We start from the raw sequence: 19,738 nt of genomic DNA, 5'->3' as shown, positions 1-19,738 counted from the left end.
ATATCTTCTTTATTTGTTAATTCCCCTATTTATCCTTACTAGAAGGTAGACTCAAGGTAGGCAGGAACTTCCATGGTCTTTGCTACTGATTCTCCATGTTCTGTAGAATAGTTGTGGAATGAAGGAGAGAGAGAGAGGAGGGAGGGAAGGAAAGAATAAAGAAAGGGAGAGAGTGAGTAAGGAAAGGAGGGAAGGAAGCAGGAAGGGAGAGAGAGACTAAGGAAAGGAGGGAGAAAGGCAGGACAGGAAAGAAGGAATGAAAAGAAGGGGAAAAAGGCAAGGCAGAATACATTTTAGATCAGACAGTCATTACAACTCTCCTCTATGACAGGATCCATAATCACAACGTTACAAATGGGAAAATTGATATAAGAAGAAGTTATTTATCTATATAGCAATTGCAGATGGTGAATGGAAGAACTAGAATTCTAAATAGAATCTTTTTGAATTAAAGAACAGCTCTTTATCCTGACAGACATTCTGAACTTCTGCTCCAGATGTGTTACAGTAACTCTTGCCAGACTTAGCCTTGTACTACAAACAACTAGAAAACTGGGAAAAAATATAAGAAATAGCTCATAGAAGACACTGAACAATAGACAGCTTAGGAATGTGATCCTTGATAAGAAGGTAACAGACAAGGTGAAAACGGCACTTGCTCTTGCTTTCTGCCGGGAAGCACTTTTGGATTGCAGCAGAGGGAGGTGCATATCAAGTAGGGATGGCAAACTGAAGAACTGAGGAAATGATCAGAGTTCAGTGAAACTGAGGCATCTAGAAGTAGCAGGACATAATTTCAAAGAAGAAATTGGTATATAGACATTAAGCTCCGGAAATATGCGTGATTGTCCTTAAGATGCATATGATCATATCATATGTGTATCATATCATGATATGCCTATCATATCATATGAATGTGGTAACTTATGAATGCATAGGACAGAAGCCCACTTAGCTGATCAAAGAACAACTAGAGAATCTCTAAGCCAGGCAATTCCAGAGTGTATAAAGGAGCTTGAATTTTGAGCAGCAAGAGGAGGGATATTTCAATGAAGACCCCGTGATTGGGTTAAAACAAACCCAAGAGTAAAGACTATTCTAGGCCTGCCACAGCAAACTTAAAAACAAGCCTTTAAATGTTCAAGGTGATCTAAAAGAAACTGCCAAAATGAACTTCAACACTGTATAAAGGAAGACAACAAAATCTAGAATTCAATAACAAAACATTTACAGTGGCCAATATCCTGTCCCCCCCAAAAATTACAGGACAGGAAGAAGCAGGAAAAGATGACCTAAAATCAGAAAAAAATAAATCAGTAAATAGTTATAGATCAACAAATGGCAGAGATACGGACTTAGTAAACAAGAACTTTAAAATAGCTACTATAAATATGTTCATAGATTTAAAGGAAACTTTGAACATTAAGAAGATACAAATGTACTATATAAGTAAAAGAATCAAGTAAAACTTCTAGAGTTGAAATATGTAATATCTGAAATATATATTTCACTGGAAAGTCTTAACAGTAGATTAAAAACTGCAAAAGAAAAGATAAGGGAATTTGAAGACTGCAATAAAAATGATCCAAAATAAAATACAAAACAATTCTCAGTGACAGAGACCATGGGATAATATTCAGTGATTTAATGTTTATGTAATTTGAATCTCAGAAGGAGAGAAAGAGAACAGAAAAATTATTTGAATAATGGCTGGCAACATTCCAAATTTGACTATAAACTCAAAGATTAAAGAAATTAAGTGAAAATCAAGCAGGATAAAAAACAAAACAAAACTATGCCAGCATACATCACAATTAGATTTCTGCATACAAGTGATAAAATGAACATCTTGAAAGAAGCCCAAGAAAAGGGTACATTAAGTATAGAGGAATACAAATAAGAAGGTTCACTGATTTTTTTATCAGAAAGAAATGAAATTAAGAAAATAATGGAAAAATCTTTAACGTGCTTTAAAAAAAAAAAAAGCTGTCAACCTAGTATCCTTGAAAGTTTTCTTCCAAAATTAAGACAATTTTGGAAATTTTTTAGAAAAATAGAAGCTGAGAGAATTTGTTGCCAAAAGTACAGAATATAAGTAGCATTAAATGAAATTTTTCAGATAGAAGGAAAATTGTATCTGCTGAGGACTTGCATCTGTACAAAGTTGTGAAGAGTACCAGAAATGGTAAACATGTGAGTAAATAAAATCATTTTTCTTCATTTTAAATTTTTATTAAAAAATAATAAACCATTTAAAACAAAAACAGCAACATTGTGTTGTGGAGCTTGCAACATATGTAGAAGTAATGACAATATTACAACAGATAGAAGGGGGAAATGGAAATATACGTTTGTAATATTCTTATATTACGTGTGAAATGGTATAATATTATCTGAAGTTAGACTGTGATAAGTTGTAAACCCCAGAGCGTTTACCTAAATAACTAAATAGCCAAATATATAGATAATAAACACTAAAAAGAATAGCTAATAAGGCAATAGTGGAGACAAAAGAGAATACAGAAACATACTTAATCTCAAACGTGAAAAGGATACAAAATAGAGCAAAAAAACCAGATGAAAACAAATAGCATGACAGTAGATTTAAATTCAACTATGTCAATAACTACATTAAATGTAACTAATATAAACATGCAAATGAAAAGGCAGAAATGATTAAAAGCAAAACCTGGATTAAAAGCAAGACCTAATTATAGGCTAAGTATCCCTTATTCTAAATGCCTGGAGCAGAAGTGTTTCAGATTTCTGATTTTTTTTGGAATTTGGAATATTTGCACTATATTTATGGGTACAACATCCCCAATCTGAAAATCCAAAATACTCCAGTGAGCATTTCCTCTGAGTGTCACGTTGGCATTGAAAAAGTTTCAGGTTTTGGAACATTTTGGATTACAGATTTTTGGATTAGAGATACTCAACCTTTATATGCTGTCTACAAGAAACATACTTTCAACATAAAGACACAGGTTAAAAGTAAATGGTTGGAATACACCAATCATAAAAAATCTAGAGAAACTATATTAGTTTTAGACAAAGTACGCTTTGGGACAAGAAATTTTACCAGGGAAAGAATAATTTTTCATAATTATAAAAACATAAAGATATCACAATTTTAAATTATAAAAACATAAAGATGATATTATAATTCTGAAGCTTCAAAATACATGAAGCAAAAACTGAATAAGAACTGAAAGGAAAAATAACAAGATCACTGTTAAATTGTGAAATTATAACATTTCTTCTCTCAGTAATTGAAAAGATAAACAGACGAAAAAAAATCAGTAGAATATAGAAGCTTCGATCAGTATGATCAACCCATTTGAAATAATATTTTGTAAAACTCAATACTCAACAACAGCAGAATACACTTTCTTTTCAAATGCTCATGGAACTTTCATCAAAGTAGAACTTTTGCTGAGCCATAAAACAAGGCTCTCTGTTCTCTAGCATGAAACTAATTAGATTAAAAATCAATTTTTTCAATATCTAGAAAATACCAACTAAAACATGTACCAAAGAAAAAATAACAAGTGACTTTAGAAAATAAACTGAAGTGCACCACAATGAAAACACAACATATCAGCTTTGTGGGATGCAGCTAAAACAGTGCTTAAAGGGAAATATATATCTTTAAATACTTATATTAGAAAAATAGAGTCTTAAGTCAGTTAACTCTATTATGAACTCTCTACCTTAAGAAGCTATTAAAAAGAGCAAATTAAACTCTAACTGAAAGAAAAAATAATAATAAAGAGAAGAGCAGAAATCAGTGTAATAGAAACCAGGCAAACAATAAAGAAAATCAATAAAACCAAAAAATTGGTTCTTGGAAAAGGTCAATAAAACTTTAATAAACATCTAATTATGCTAACCAAGAAAAAAGAGGAAAAGACATAAATTCTGATATTAATAAGGAAAGAGGAGACATCACCATAGATACTATAAATGTTAGTGTTAATAAAGTAACATTAGGAATACCTTTATGCCAATAAATTCAAGAACTTAGATACGTAGGAAAATTTCTTGAAATGCAAACCTTTAAAAAGTTGGTAGAAGAAGAAATGGAAAACTTGAATAGTTCAACATGTACTAAAGATATTAAATTTATAATAATAAACTATTTTCCCAAGAAAACTTCAGACACAGATGGCCTCATTAGCAAATTCCATCAAACATTTGAGGAAGATAGTACCACTCCCACACAAAATCTTTCAGAATTTAGATGAGGCCAGAGCCATGCTAACAATAGCAATACATTCTGGCCAATAGGGTTTATATCCAGAAAACAACATTGGTTGATAATTTGAAAATTAATCAACATAATTTATGATACAATGTGAATGAAGAAGAAAAACTATACAACTATCACCATAGATACAAAAGAAACATTTGACAAAATTCAACACTCATTCGTAACAAAACCTTTCAGCAAACTAGGAAGAGAAAGGAACATACCCAAGCTAATAAAGGCCATCTATGAAAAGCCACAGCAAATCTCTTACCTAGAAAGCTAGATACCTTTCCATAAGATCAGGATCACTTTCATCATTTCTATTCAACATTGTACTGGAACTGCTATTTAGTAAAATAAATCTAGAATATAAAAGACATAAGGCTGAAAAGAAAGAAGTAAAACTGTTCATGTTCACAGATGTAGAAAATTTTAATCTCCAGAAATGTACTGGAATTAAGAGGTGAATTTAGCCAAATTGCAGGATACAAATTCAGTATACAAAAACTAATTATATTTTCACATACTGGTAATAAGCAATACAATAATGTATTAAAATACCATAGAAATAAGTTTAATACAAAAGTGCTAGACCTCTATAATGAAAACTACAAAATATTGCTGAAATTTTAAGATTCAAATACATGGGAAGCTTTACCATGATGCTGAAGTAGAAAACTCAGTATTTTTATGATGTCCATTTTCCCCAGATTGACTCGTGATTCAATGAAATCTCAATCAAAATTACAACAGGGGCTCCTCCCACCAAAATTTACAAGCCTATTCTAAAATTTAGAAGAAAATGCAAAAGACCTAAAATACCCAAAACAATTTTGGAAAAGATTAACAAAATTGGAGGACTCATGATACCTTATTTCAAGACTTTTCATAAAACTACAGTAACAACACATAATAGAATTGATGTAAGCATATCATTAAATGAAACAGAACAGAGATTCCTGAAATAGACCCACACATATACGCTCAATTGATTTTCAACAGAGTTGCTAAAACATTTCAATGGGGGAAAAGACTGTCTTTTTACCAAATGGTAGTGGAATTACTGGATATTTATGTGAAAAAGAAAAGTACTAGACCCTCATCTCACATCATACACTTAAATTACTTGAAATGGATAGTAGACACAAACATAAAGACTGAAATGATAAAGCTCCTAGAAGAAAATATATAATCAAATATTCATAACCTTGGGGTAGATACATATCTCTTAAGACATATAGATCATAGAACATAATATGAAAAATACATAAATTTTACTGCACTAGAATTAAAAACTTTTGTTCTTGAAATAAAGTCCCTGTTAAGGAAATGAAAGACAAGCCATAGACTTGGAAAAAACATTCACAAAGTATTTATCTGACAAATAACTGGCATCCAAAGTGTTTGTGTGTGCATGCATGTGCATGTGTGTGTGTGGGTGGGTGTGTGTGTGTGTACAACTCAATAACAAGAAGATAAATAATCCAATTTAAAATGGGGCAAAATATTTGAACATTTAATTCACACACACACTTATATGTATATACACAGATAATTAGCTAATCAGTACATGAAAAATGCTATATTAATTTCCTAGGGCCCTTATAACTAAGTACTGAAAACTGAATGGCTTAAAACAACAGAAATTTTTTCTCACACAGGTCTGCAGAGTAGAAGTCTGAAATCAAGGTATCAGTGGGGCCATGGTCCTGAATGTTCTAGGGAAGGATCTGTTCCATGATGCTCTCCTAGCTTCTTGTGGCTGCTGGCAGTTCTTGGTATTCCTAGGTTTATACATACATTATTCCAATTTCTGCATTCATTTTCACATGGCATTCTCCTGTATGTGTGTGCCTATATTTAACTACCTGATCTTCTTTCAAGGACACTAGTCATTGGGTTTATGGGCCACCATAATCCAGTTTGACCTCAACTTAACATGATTATATCTGTAAAAATCCTATTTCCAAATAAGGTCACTGGGAATTAGAGCCACAACATGTAATTTTGGGAGACACAATTCAACTCATAACAGAGGCCCAATATCATCAGAAAATTGCAAATTAAAACCACAGTGAGAATGCCTACTAGAATGGCTAGACTTAAAAAAATCTAAAAATAATAAGTGCTGACAACAATATAGAGCAAATAGAATTCTCATGCATTGTTGGTGGGAGTGTAAATGTTACAGCGACTTTGGATATCAGCCAATTTCTTACAAAGTTAACCATACTATCACCCTATAGCCCAGCGAGTCTATTCTTAGGTGCTTACTTGAAAGACATAAAAACATATGTCTTTACATAGAGCTGCACATGGGTGTTCATAGCAACTTTATTCACAGTAACCGAAATCTGGAAACAATCCAAATGTCCATTAGCAAATGTCTTCGTCCATTTTGTGCTGCTATAACAGAATATCTGAAGCTGGATGATTTGTTTTTCAATAGTAAACACAATTTCGTGAAGAGCTTGGCAATTTATAATTAACAGAAATTTATTTCTCACAGTTCTGGAGGCTGGGAAGTCCAAGACTGAGATGCCAGGGTCTGGTGAGAGTCTTCTGGAAGCAGCATCCTATCGTGGAAGGAGGAAAGGCAGGAGGAGAGAGGTTGAGAGCACAAGAGGGGGCTGCCCTTATCCTTTTATAAGAAGCCCACTCCTGCAATAATAGCATTAATCCATCATAAGTGCAGAGCCCTTATGGCCTAATCACCTATTAAACATACCACTCTTAACAGTGTTGCATTGGGGATTAAGTTTCCAACACAAACTTTTTGTGAGACACATTCAAACCACAGCAACAAGTGAATAGATTAGCAAATTGTGGAAGACTCCATACAAAGGAATAGCAATAATAAAAAGAAATAAAGTATTAATACTTTCATTGACTTGGATGAACCTCAAAATTACTATGGTGAGTGCAAGAAGCCAGAAGCCAAACATTGCTTATAGTAGGTATAATCATTACATGTATATAAATTTCTAGAGTGGAGAAAACCAAAATATATCATGACTGAAATTAGATCATTGGTGTCCTGGGGCTGGGAGTTGGAGTGAGGAGAGTCACTGAAAGACATTATAATAAAAACAATTTGGGAGTGATTTACATGTTCTATATATTGATAGTGGTGGTAGAGGTACAGGTGTATGAATTTGCCAAAACATAATGATTGAGTATACTTAAAATAGGCTCATTTCATATCACATAAATTATGCATCAATAAAGCTGATTTTTGAAATACAACCATCTGTTATTGGAGTGAAACTCCTCTGGGATAACTACTCTTCTCTAACTCACACTTAAGCCAGGCAGTTACAAGAACTAAATAGAACAACATGGGCTAACATCCCATGTCACACTCTACTATAAATAGCCAATCAGAGCACTTTCCTGTTAGGAAATTTTAGGGCTTATGACATAGTGTTAATATTTATATTTACATTTATTTCATGGTTGCTAATTATTCTATTTCACAGATGTGGATAAATTACACCATTTTCTGAATTTTGCTGGCCTTGTAGCTTTTATGAATTACAAATTCCCGATATAAACTTGATTGTGGTATAGTCAAGCAAGCCAGCCAGTAGGCATCAGTGCTAATCAGTCTGCCACTTACCAGCTGTGTGACACTCACTCCTTCATTAAAGAACTATTTTTCAGGCAATAGTGATAAGCCAGGTATTTCCCAGGTATGGGGCATGTACATTAATGCAACACCCCTGCCCTCATGGAGCTTACATCTTGTGCTTCAACTTACTTCACCTCTCCAAGTTTCTAGGGTTTTCATCTGTACAATGAGGTTGTAATACCATCTTCCTAGATTGGGGGGATTAAATGAGATCGTGAAGTAATCTGCTCAGTATGGATTAGACAATGAGTTAAGGGTACCCTCCTGCTGTGTCCATCTATGTGTCTCTGACTTTCTTACTGTCCTCTCCTTCTCTCCCATCCTAGCCTACTTTTCAGCCATCATGCATTTTCTTTCAATATCCTTCTATACTATAATAATATACTATAAGTACCAATACTTGTTTATTTTCTGAGCTAAAAATGTTATTTTCATCTCTGAATGAATTAATTCCATTCTTTTCTCTTTTAAACTATTTTATTATTCAGCTTGTACTGGATGGCGTTAAAAAAAGTTTCTGAACTGATTTTTGAGTTAATCTTAATTAAATGGAGCATGATATTCCTTAACAGTAACTCATTATATTAGAATAATTATATTAGCATTTTACCTTGACAGGTTTTTTTGGGCAGGCACGAAGGCTCATGCCTGCAGTCCCAGTGCTTTGTGAGGCAGAGGTGGGAGGATTTCTTGAGGCCAGGAGTTCGAGACCAGCCTGGGCAACATAGCGAGACCACATCCCTGCAAAAAATTAAAAATTAACTGGGCATGGTGCTATACACCTGTGGTCCCAGCTATTCAGGAGGCTGAAGTGGGAGGATTGCCTGAGGCCAGGAGTTTGAGGTTGCAGTGAGCTATGATCACACCACTGCACTCCAGCCTGGAAGACAGGTGGGACCCTGTCAATCAGTCAATCAGTAAGAAAAAAAGGCTTTTTATATTGTTACCTCATTTAATCATGTCAACAATCCTGTGAGGCCAAAGATGAGGATTATCATATGTACTGAACAGATTAGTATACCAAGGTTCTTCTAGATTGAAAAGGCATTTAAATCAGAGCTGGGATATGATCCTGCTTTTCTTGATCTCAATTCAGTATACTTTTCATTTGTTTATGTATTTTATGAAATTTGCTGAGTACTGATTGCAGACCAGGCATACATAATCTAATGCTACCCTTAAGAAGCCAGTGTCTGTGGGGAAATCAGGCCTGACTGTAGAGTAGTGACTATAACACATGTTGAAGATATAGTGACAGGGCACAGACAAGTATACAGGAGGAAGGGCTGTCACAGAAGAGCAAAGACTCAGCCTCAGGACACAGGAGAAGGGACTGTGCTGTGCCATGAAGCAGAGCATTGAGGATGATGATAATTTTTCCGCATGAACAAGGAAGCGAAAGGCCTTTCTAAAACACCCCAAACAGGAACTCTTAGCAGTTTCTATTTCGTCTCTATTTTTGTCAGTGTCGGGTTATTCTTCAATTTGACAAAAAAGAAAAATAAATCACAGAGAATAGAGTCCCGACTCAGGCACTCACCAATAGGACACGTTTCCTACGGGTATTTCCTGGGCCTGTCCCTCAGGCCTGGGCCTGCTCAGCTGGAGGAGCCTGTAAGGGGAGGGAGTGGGGATGGGTTTGTGTTCATCAGTATGCATTTCTTGAAACTGGCCACCAGCAAAGAATCAAATCTCCTCAGAATATTCTTAAGCTTCCTACATGTTTGATTAGTTTTCCCCAGTAGGGAATGAAATAAAGGCAGCAGCTGTTGAGAGAGAGAGCTTGCTCTCTGCATGGTCCGAGACCAGCTCATAGCATAATGTTGATCCTCACAAGACCCAGGAAAGGTCAGAATTATTCAGTATTTAATAGAAAGGCTACTAGTGGTTGGTCTTTGTGGTCGATGGGGGCGGAAGAGGACAGGAGAATTTGAGGGTTCTTTTTGACTGTTCCACAGCCCTTTGACACTCTTTTGTCTCAATTTCCTTTTCCATTAAAGAAGATACGGCACACATACATAAGGTTATTTTGTGCATTCATTTACTTAATAGCCCACGGAGCATGTACCATGCAGCAGGCCCTCCACTATGAATAAGAGACAAGTAAGATACCACTCCCTGTAGGTGCTCCTGCTGGAAATGGCCCCACAGACACAGGGCTGTAGGTGGGTGAAGGGCACTGTGAGCCCAGATGAAGGGGCCAAGTCACCCTGGAGGAAGAAGCAGGGAAGAACTGCATGGGGAGGCAGGGAAGAGAGAAATCTGGTTGGTAGTGTGGCCTAAGAGCAATTTTGGTGGAAAAGAGAAATATCTAATGAATAGCTCTTAAATGATTTTGGTGATATATCATATAAGGCCTCTCTTCCAAGCCCCCTATAAAATATTAAGTAAAATCTATATGGCTCATTAGTGTTTGGTGGATTGGATTATCTTTAGGAATAAAGAGAAGTGCTGAGCCCTGCTGCAAAGCTTGTGTGGGGCACAAGAAGCTGTACACAGAAAAAAATAGAAAGCCAATATACAACTTTAAAAAATACATGTATACATAAAAAAAAATGCTTGTATATCAAACTCAAAAGCTAACCCACTATATATTGAATATATATACCTTACTATATATATGTTTGTGTATATATAGATAATATATATATTTATAATTTAGACATATACATGTATACACACATATCTGTATATGTGACTATGTGGTATATAGGAAAATCCCTCTTAAAAACTTCTTGGGGAACAAAAAATAAGAGCGTTATTTGGACAATATATCCTTAGTATAATAACAAGCTAACACTTACGTACTTACAGTATAGCAGGTCCTTTTCTGAATACCTTAAATGCAGTATGTCTCCTTCGATCTTTACAACTGCATGAGGTAGTCCTAACATTATCACCATTTTGTAGAGGAAAGATCTGAGACATAGAGAAATTAGGTTACTTGGCCAACACACACAGTAAGAAATAGAGATGAGATTTGAATTCAGGGAGCACAGATGTAGCACCCCAGCTTTTTTTTTTTTTTTTTTTTTTTTAAGACAGAGTCTCGCTTTTTCTCCCAGGCTGGAGTGCAGTGACACGATCTTGGCTCACTGCAACCTCCATGTCCCAGGTTCAAGTGATTCTCCTACTTCAGCCTCCCAAGTAGCTGGGATTACAGGTGCACGCCACCAAACTGGCTAATTTTTGTATGTTTAATTGAGACGGGGTTTTGCCATGTTGGCCAGGCTGGTCTCGAACTCCTGACCTCAGGTGATTTACCCGCCTCAGCCTTCCAAAATGCTGGGATTACAGATGTGAGCTACCACACCCGGCCAGCACCTCGACTCTTAACTACTATGCCTATTATATATGATATGATTCATTTTTCATATTTTTGTAAGTAATTACATTCTTCCTAAAGCAAAGGGTATTGATTTCAGAGCAGTCAAATGTGGAGAACAGAGGCTTCCTCTTTCCATGGTGGATTTAAATGCTCTGCTCCCTGAGCTTGGTTGTAGGTGTGGATAAGATTTGTTAATTTGGTTCTTTGATTCATTAACTATTTATTGAGTAGCCACTATAATGCCAGATTCCATTTGAAGTGTGAAAGAAAGAACAGTGAATCAAATAGGCAAAGTCCCACTGATGGAGTTTACATTCTAGTAAACTCTAGAAGAATCAATTGATGGTTTGTACAATCAAGATAACTGCTGTAGAGAGAAGAGACATAGTAGTGAGAGTACAGAGGAGAGACAGAGCTGCTATATTATACAGAAGGGTCAAGGGAAGCCTTATTAACTAGAAGACATTTGAGCAGTATGGCATAAGAAATACATATTTGGTCTTTGTCCTTGTTCCTGGCAAACAGCTCCTAAAACTCTTGGAATTTCCTGAGTGATAGGGGTGATAGGAGCATCTTTTGTTATTCATAACACACCCCTTTCAACCATACCTGAGTTTATGCTAATGAGTTGACTCTGGTGGGCCCCTAGATAGCTTCAGGATGGGGAATGGTTACCAGAGGATCCAACCAGGTGACTAAAGGTTTGGAACTTTCAGTACACCCTCCCACCCCACCTCTGTGGAGGCAGGAAGATTTGTGATTTAATCAATCATACCTAACTAATGAATTCTCCATTAAAACCCCCAAATGATGATGCTCAAAGAGTTCCCGGGTTAGTGAACACATTGATGGGCTGAAAAGATTGTGTCTCAGAGAGGTCATGGAAGCTCCACACCCTCCCCCCATACCTTGTTCTATGCATCTCTTCCATTTGGCAGTTCCTAAGTTGTATCATTTATAATAACCTGGTAACTGTAAGTAAAGTGTTTTTCTGAGTTCTATGAGTCCTTCTAGCAAATTTTTGAACCTGAAAAGGGGGTCGTGGGAACTCTTGATTTGTATCCAAGTTAGACAGAAGAGTGTGTTGCCTAGGGACCCAATATTTGTAACTGGCATCTGAAGTGAGGGGCAGTCTTGTGAGATTGAGCTCTTAAACCTGTAGGTCTAATGCTAACTGCAGGTAGTGAGTATCAGAGTCCAACTAAATTGTAGGACACCCACTAGAAGACTAGAAAGCCAAAGAAATGGTTGGTGTGAGGAAAACACCCATACATTTGGTGCCAGAAGCTTTGTAAGTAAAAGCGGCTCCAGCAGAGACCCAAAGGAAATGAAGGAGAAAGCACAGCAGCAGCTGGGAGAAGAACATTGCATTCACAGAAAAGGCAACACCTTGAGGTGCAATTGTGCCTGGCATGTTTGAGGGACAGAGAGAGACCAATGTGTCTGGAGGAGCAGGTTGAGCTAGAAAAAGAGTGGTAAATTAGGAGATGAGAGAGTTAGTGGAGACTTTGGTGCTTACTCTGAGATAAGAAGAAATCATGGGAGAAGGCTGGGCAGAGGAAAGAAGGACTGATTTTTTCTACTTAAGTTTTGGTTTTTTTTGTTTTGTTTTGTTTGTTTGTTTTTTTCTTTTAATCTGCCTGCAGAGTGAAAAATCAACTACAGAGAGACAAGAGTGGACACATGGGGGAAAAATCAAGTAACTATTATAACAATCTAGGCAAGAGATGATGGTGGTAGCATTAGTGGTGGTGAAAAGTGGTTAGACTATATTTTGATGATAGAGGTGGCAAATTTGAGAGTTATCACAATACAGATGATATTTAAGCCATAAAAGTGTCTGAGATCACCCAAGGAGTGAACCTTGGTAGAGAAAAAGAAATGGCCAAGGATAGAGATCTGAGAAACTTCCATGTTTAGAGGTTGAGGAATGTGGCAGTCTAAGAAGGAGTACTGGCCAGGCATAGTGGCTCATGCCTGTAATCCCAGCACTTTGGGAGGCCAAGGTGGGCAGATCACTCGAGGTCAGGAGTTCGAGACCAGCCTGGCCAACATAGTGAAACCCTGTCTCTCATTAAAAACATGAAAATAAAAAGGAGTAGCCAGGGAGGAGAGGAAACTCAAGAGAGTGGCATCATGGAAGTCAAGTGAAGAATGTGCCATATGAAGGAGGAGTGGGTAGCTGTGCTGCATAGTATTGACATCAAGTAAGGATTGAGAACTGACCATTGGATTCAGCAACATGGAGGTCACTGCTGACCTTCACAAATGCTGCTTTGGTATGGTGGAGGGCATGAAAGCCTGACTGGAATGGCTTAAAGAGAAAATTGAGTTACCCCTAGATATGCTTTCACATGAGGTTGTCATCGAAGTAGAAATGGAATCTGCTTTCACACTCCTCAGAGGCGGCTGTTTTGTCCCTAAAAAACCAAAGCTTATTTAGAGGCAGCAAATAAGAAAGTGAAACCTTTGAACTTGGGAATAGTATTAAAGTTACCATCTAGGCCTTGAAATGTTGGAGTCACAGATCTTGCTCCAGGAAATAAAATAGACCAGCTGCTGAGTGTATTCTGGTCCTCTGCCTAAGACTATAGCTAAAGCATCTTTTATATATTGACCCAGGGAATATATCCTCACAGCCTCCCTTGACAACAAAACATAGTGTGTTTAAAATTTTATATTCTTTGGGGACAAAATTTCTCTCTCTGATCAAAATTTCTTCTTCATGGTTCATAGTTCTTTTCATTTGTCAGTGTAGCATCCTCTGAATGTCTGCTGTGGTTCTGTGAACACTGGGCTAGAACATTGTAGAACTGAATTCTAACCCCTGCTCTGTTACTAATTTGTTTTGTAAAAATAATATTGTTACTTTCCTGAATACCTCAATATTTCCATCTGGTTTGGCCAAATAACTTCTAAGTTTTGTTTTAAATCTCACATTCTCTGATTCTTTCTAAAACATAAAGTTTCCCAAGTTCCAAATTTATCTCAGTCTTCTTTTCTTTATGTTAACTACAGATGCCTCTTATAAGAGGAATAAGGGATATTTTGTAACAATTTGATCATCCTTGTAAATCTTCTATTATTTTGAGTAGCTATAAATTGTGGGGACAACACTCAAGCTTGATGTCTCAAAAACTCAGGGCTGTGAAATAAGCCAGGAAAAGAAAGTTAAATACCTCATGTTCTCACTCATATGTGGAAGCTAAAAACCCTTGATCTCATGGAAGTAAAAAGTAGAACAGAGGATATTAGAGGCTGGGAAGTGTAGGAGAACAAGAGGGATAGGGAGAGATTTGTTAAAAGATACAAAATTTTGGCCAGATAGCAGAAATAAGTTCCAGTGTTCCTATAGTCATCATTGTAGGATGACTATAGTAAATATATAGTTTCAAGTAGCTAGAGGGAGAATATCGAATATTCCAAACACAAAGAATTGATAAATGATTGAGATGATGGGTATACTAATCACACTGATCTGATCACTACATGTTATATGTATCCAAACATGACAAGGTGGCCCATAAATAGGTACAATTATTATGTGTTAATTAAAAAATACAAAGGTCGGGCATAGTGGCTCATGCCTGTAATCCCAGCACTTTGGGAGGCCGAGGCAGGCGGATCACGAGGTCAGGAGATTGAGACCATCCTGGCTACGGTGAAACCCCGTCTCTACTAAAAAAAAAAAAAAAAAAAAAAAAAAAGAAATACAAAAAAATACAAAAAATTAGCCAGACATTGTGGCAGGCACCTGTAGTCCCAGCTACTCAGGAGGCTGAGGCAGGAGAATGGCGTGAACCCAGAAGGCGGAGCTTGCAGTGAGCCGAGATTGCGCCACTGCACTCCAGCCTGGGCGACAGAGTGAGACTCCATCTCAAAAAAAGAAAAAAAAATACAAAAAGGAAAAAACCAAAACCAAAACCCACTCAGGACTGAGTAACCAAATGGCAACTAAGACCTGAATTCATGGCCCCTCTGGAACTGAAATGTTGCCATCCGGTGCTCTGGGACTGATTGCCTTCTTTGAGCTCTTTCAGTGTTAGAGTCAGTGAAGTCTCAGGCACCCATAGCTGGCTTTGTGCCCTTGGTCAAGATAATTAACTTCTGGTTCTCTGGCTCCTGAATGAAAAGGAGAATATCGTTATCATATATTTTGAGAGAACACATGTGATAGTCTTTGCAACTTATCTGAATGTGGCTACTCTTATCTACTTACCTGGTAGACAAACAGTTTGTATTTGTCTGGCAATCTACACTAAATTCAGATTTTGATACGCAAAAATGGCCAGAGAGGTTCTCTTAACTCAGGACTTTATGGAAACAACAAAGAAGTTACACGAAAGTCAAACACACTATCAAGAATGAAAACTTTCCTGAAGTCTTTAATTCTGCTTACTGTACAGGGGATTCAGAAATCAACTCCTAGTTTCCCCGCACTTTAACCCTGTGATCAGGAGAATCATCTCTGTTTTGGTGTGGCCTGCAATTAATTATTTTTCTTTGAGAGATAAGGTCTTGCTCTGTCATTCAGGCTGGAGTGCAGTGATTCAGTCATAGCTCACTGCAGCCTCCACCTCCTGTGCTCAAGCAGTCCTCCTACCTCTGCCTCCCAAGTAGTTAGGACTATAGGCATAAACCACCACACCCAGCTAATTATTATTATTATTATTATTTTGTAGAAACGGGGTCTCACTATTGTCAGGCTTGCCTCGAACTCCTGGCCTCAAGTGATCCTCCTGTCTCAGCCCCAAAGAGCGTTGGGGTTACAGGCATGAGCCACCACACCCGACCTAGACATATTTAAAATATACTTCAAGGACTAAATCTTACCATTACATTGCGAAACAGGTTTGACTCCCTACAGTGCAGACTGCAAACTTACTGGCTATGTGTCTACACACTGGCTCTTGCCTACTCTCTTTCCAAGTGTCCTCTTTCTATACTTTGCATTCTCTGTCGCACCTTTCAAAAAGCAAGAGGCATTTTAAATGTTGGGTGGGAGGAAAATTCAGCCTTTCAGTCTCATTTGGGATTCCCTACAATGAAGAGAAATTTGGACTATGTGATACATCCTGTGTCGCATCATTAATCATTTGCTTATTTTGCAAATTAATCACTTGCTTATTTTGCAATAGGGGAGGGAATAGTAGAGTGGAGGACAATGCCTACTTACACACCATTTCTATCTTCTCTTTCATCTCTTCTGCTACCATATGAGCCCCTTAGGGAAGGATGGTGCCTTTCACTTCTGCATATCTGACGTCTAGGTCAGGGCCTAGCCCACATGAGGAACATACAATAGCTGTTGGAATGAATAGTTACTTTGAATTTACCATCCTTGCCTTGGAGTGCAGTACAGGGTGTCATAGCATGGTGGGGTTACTGATAAAGGACATCTCTTAGGGTGATCCAGGCTCTGGGCGATTCTAGAGAAGATCACGGTTTCCCAAAAATTTGTAGGCTGAGTAGAAATTTTTACTCTGAGAACAGAAGTCCCAAATTCTGCTCCACAGACTGGCATTGGTCACTAGTCTTCACTGAAATAAAACAAAAATGGACAATATAGTGAATTTTTAAATAAAGCTAAATTTATGTTTTTAATCTAAGTTTATGGCCATTCTGAATGTTTTTTATGTCTTGCTGCATTGAAAATAACCTTCTTTTAGAATTATGGTAAAGATAAATGGCAGATATTTTTCTTAATGCTCCTATCAGGGGAAAACATTGTTACCTTACATTGCCTCCCCGTTTAGTTTAGTTTCACTTTGACATTTTTCTGCCCCATGTAATCTTTCTCAGGAACAGTGTTATAACAGTGATTTATAATGAGACATGAACCATTTTGAAAATCTGATCTAAAGTTTTATACCCTTTTCTCCAGAGAAACCCATATATGTATACACACACACACAAACCTTTACCAGTAATTTTGGAAGGGCCACAGGCCTCTTTAAGATTATCCATAGACTTTTTAAGGACCCAACAAATCCAAATTAAGAATACCTGGACCAGAGGAATCAACAATCTTATTGTGAGAAAATTACTATTTAAAATTCATGTGCTTATTAGTGAAATATTGAATGTAAATAGAATTTTTCTATCACTACCTTTTAGGACCATTAAAAGTCCAGGGAACAAAGGCTTGAGATCAGAGATTTAATAGATATTTTGAAAATGCAAATGGCACTCTGTCCAAGGCAGCTGATTCCAAGCATTTGAGCCAGTGTTCTGTGGGCACAGTGGGTACAGAAATCACTCTTCCCTTCGGCATGTTTTGCTGAGCATATGTTGTGACCCATCCTCACCAACAGGGCTCTGCATCTCCCTGGCTGTCTGGGAGAGTCTTTTTGAAGGCATTTCAGCCATCTGTTTTGTGTTTCCTGTTCTCAAGAGTGCTTTGATGCCACAAGGAAATGTGACATGACATTTGGAATCTGGGCCCATGTGCCACAATGCCAAGGGCAGGGGCAGCCCTGGGTTGACTGACTCTGGTCCGTTGTGTAGAGATGAACATGTCAATCAAATACCTCTGCCTGGGCAGTCATATTGGCAGCTGGGCTGCTCGTATTTAGAGGGGAGGGGGAATGAGAGGGCTTAGAAAACTTAAGAAGAGAAGGACAATGCCCCCCTCTGCTCATCTTCCTCTGGGAAAGCCTTGGGGTAGAAGTGAAGACTGCAAGCTGGAGCAAGGAAATTGGCAGCAATCACAAGACCTCAGAATTGTAAAGATCATCAAACCCAGAATTTCCCAAACTTCAGTTATTCAAACCCCATAATCATGATTTTTTTGTTATCTGTATGCCACCAATAGTTGATTTTATAATTTCCTTAAATATTTGCTATAACTACAAAATAGATTAAAATAAAATAAAAACAAAAGCAATCTTTTGAAATTCTAGCTAGATACTGTGGCCAGCAGAAGGCTCCAAACCTGAGGTCTGCTAGTTCCTTGTTAAAACAGGAAATCAGTAAGGGATAGAGGCTTGTTAAAAGACACCAACTCAGACTTTTTCCTCAATGTGCTGGAAATACTGAAAGCAAAATCAAAAGTGAATTATCACCACTTTATGTGCTTAATATTAGTTAATGCCATGTCCAAGAATTCACTAAATGTGAACACATAGATCTGACCCAAGTTCCTTACTTAGGAGTTGAAGAAGCTTAGAGATTGGGAAAGATTTATCCAAAGTAATCATGGTTCTGTATCCCTCCTTATGCCATTTGCCAATTTTGCACCTTCTTCTGCTACAGGCAGATTGTAGGTGGCTGCACCTTGGCTTTGAGACTTGCCTTGTGATTTGCTTTGACTAACATGATGCTAGCAGATGTGGTGCAAGCAGAGTCTTCAAATTTGTTTGCAGAATTGGGCTTGCTTTCCTGTACTTTACTGTCACCATGAGAAGGACATGTCATGGCCAGCCTCTTGGTCTAAGAAGGATGAGAGATATTTTGAGCAGACCTGGATCCAATCTGCAAAACAATTCAATATTGGACTCCAGCCTGCTGACTCCCCTTTTTGGTGCAGTGTGTGTGTGTGTGTGTGTGTGTGTGTGTGAGAGAGAGAGAGAGAGAAGCTGCGAGAGAAAGAATTATATGTAGAAGAGTAGAGAAAGGAGGAGAGGGCAGGGAGAAAAGAAGAGGGAAAGAAATGGGAAGGGGAGAAGGGGAAGGGGAAGGGGAAAGAGAAGATCCATGTTCTTAAAGACCTGGGCCATATCTCATTCATCTTCTGTATTTCCGAAAGTTACCACAGGCTCTCAAAAATGATAGCAGTAAAAAAAAATGCTTTATATCTTATTTGACAGCTTTCATATTCAAGAAGTATTTACTAAGGACTCTGTTATGTGCCTAGGACTGAGCTAAATATACTTGGGAATACAAAAGAAGTTGTTTTGGGGCTGTGAGACATTACCATGTATCTGGGTGGCAAGGCCATACCTGCATAATGTGGCTTATCAGCAATTCAAAGCCATATAGTTCCTGTGCATAAGTGACAAGTGCAGCCTTCCTCAAATATGATGGCACCCCTTCTGCCAAGCTTTGACTGTGCTACTCTCTCAATCTACGGTGCAATCCTTCAGCACCCCACGGAGAGTTTCAGTTCTCCACAAACCTGATTTGTGGAGAATTTCTTCCTTCCGTTCCCTACAGACATTTCTATTCGTGTCCTTTTTCTGTTGTTCTCTTTGCTGTTGTTTCAGAGCATACAAAGGTCCCTGCACACATTCCAATGCATTGCTCTTGTGTGCAGTTGTTCAGAAACCCAGGAGTCATGGTTCACATTTCCCCTCTATAATTGTTACCTGCCTGCACAATCGCCTGTAATTTACACATTGAGCCCATTTTGTTCCACCTCCTTCACCTCCGCCATGGTCAATGTCCCTGTCATGTCCAGGGGACATATTCCAGCTCCTAACTGGTTTCTTAACATCACCTCTGCCTAGTCTATTCCCCAAAGAGTAGATAGAATAATCCTGTAAAATGTTAATCTGTTCATTTAACTCCTCTGCTGAAAACCACCTCA

At 37.6% G+C, this 19,738-nt stretch overlaps 1 protein-coding gene across 6 annotated transcripts in view; it reads left to right on the top strand.

The window, feature by feature from the left end:
• DAB1 (DAB adaptor protein 1) overlaps positions 1-19,738 on the top strand; it is a 1,241,370-nt gene that overhangs the window by 470,804 nt on the left and 750,828 nt on the right. The gene's annotated exons all lie outside the window — the stretch shown is intronic.

The sequence above is a fragment of the Papio anubis genome, chromosome 1 (assembly GCF_008728515.1).
Source record: "Papio anubis isolate 15944 chromosome 1, Panubis1.0, whole genome shotgun sequence".
Classification (NCBI taxonomy): Eukaryota; Metazoa; Chordata; class Mammalia; order Primates; family Cercopithecidae; genus Papio; species Papio anubis.
Note: the sequence above shows the minus strand (reverse complement) of the source record. Positions and strands in the feature narration are given on the sequence as shown.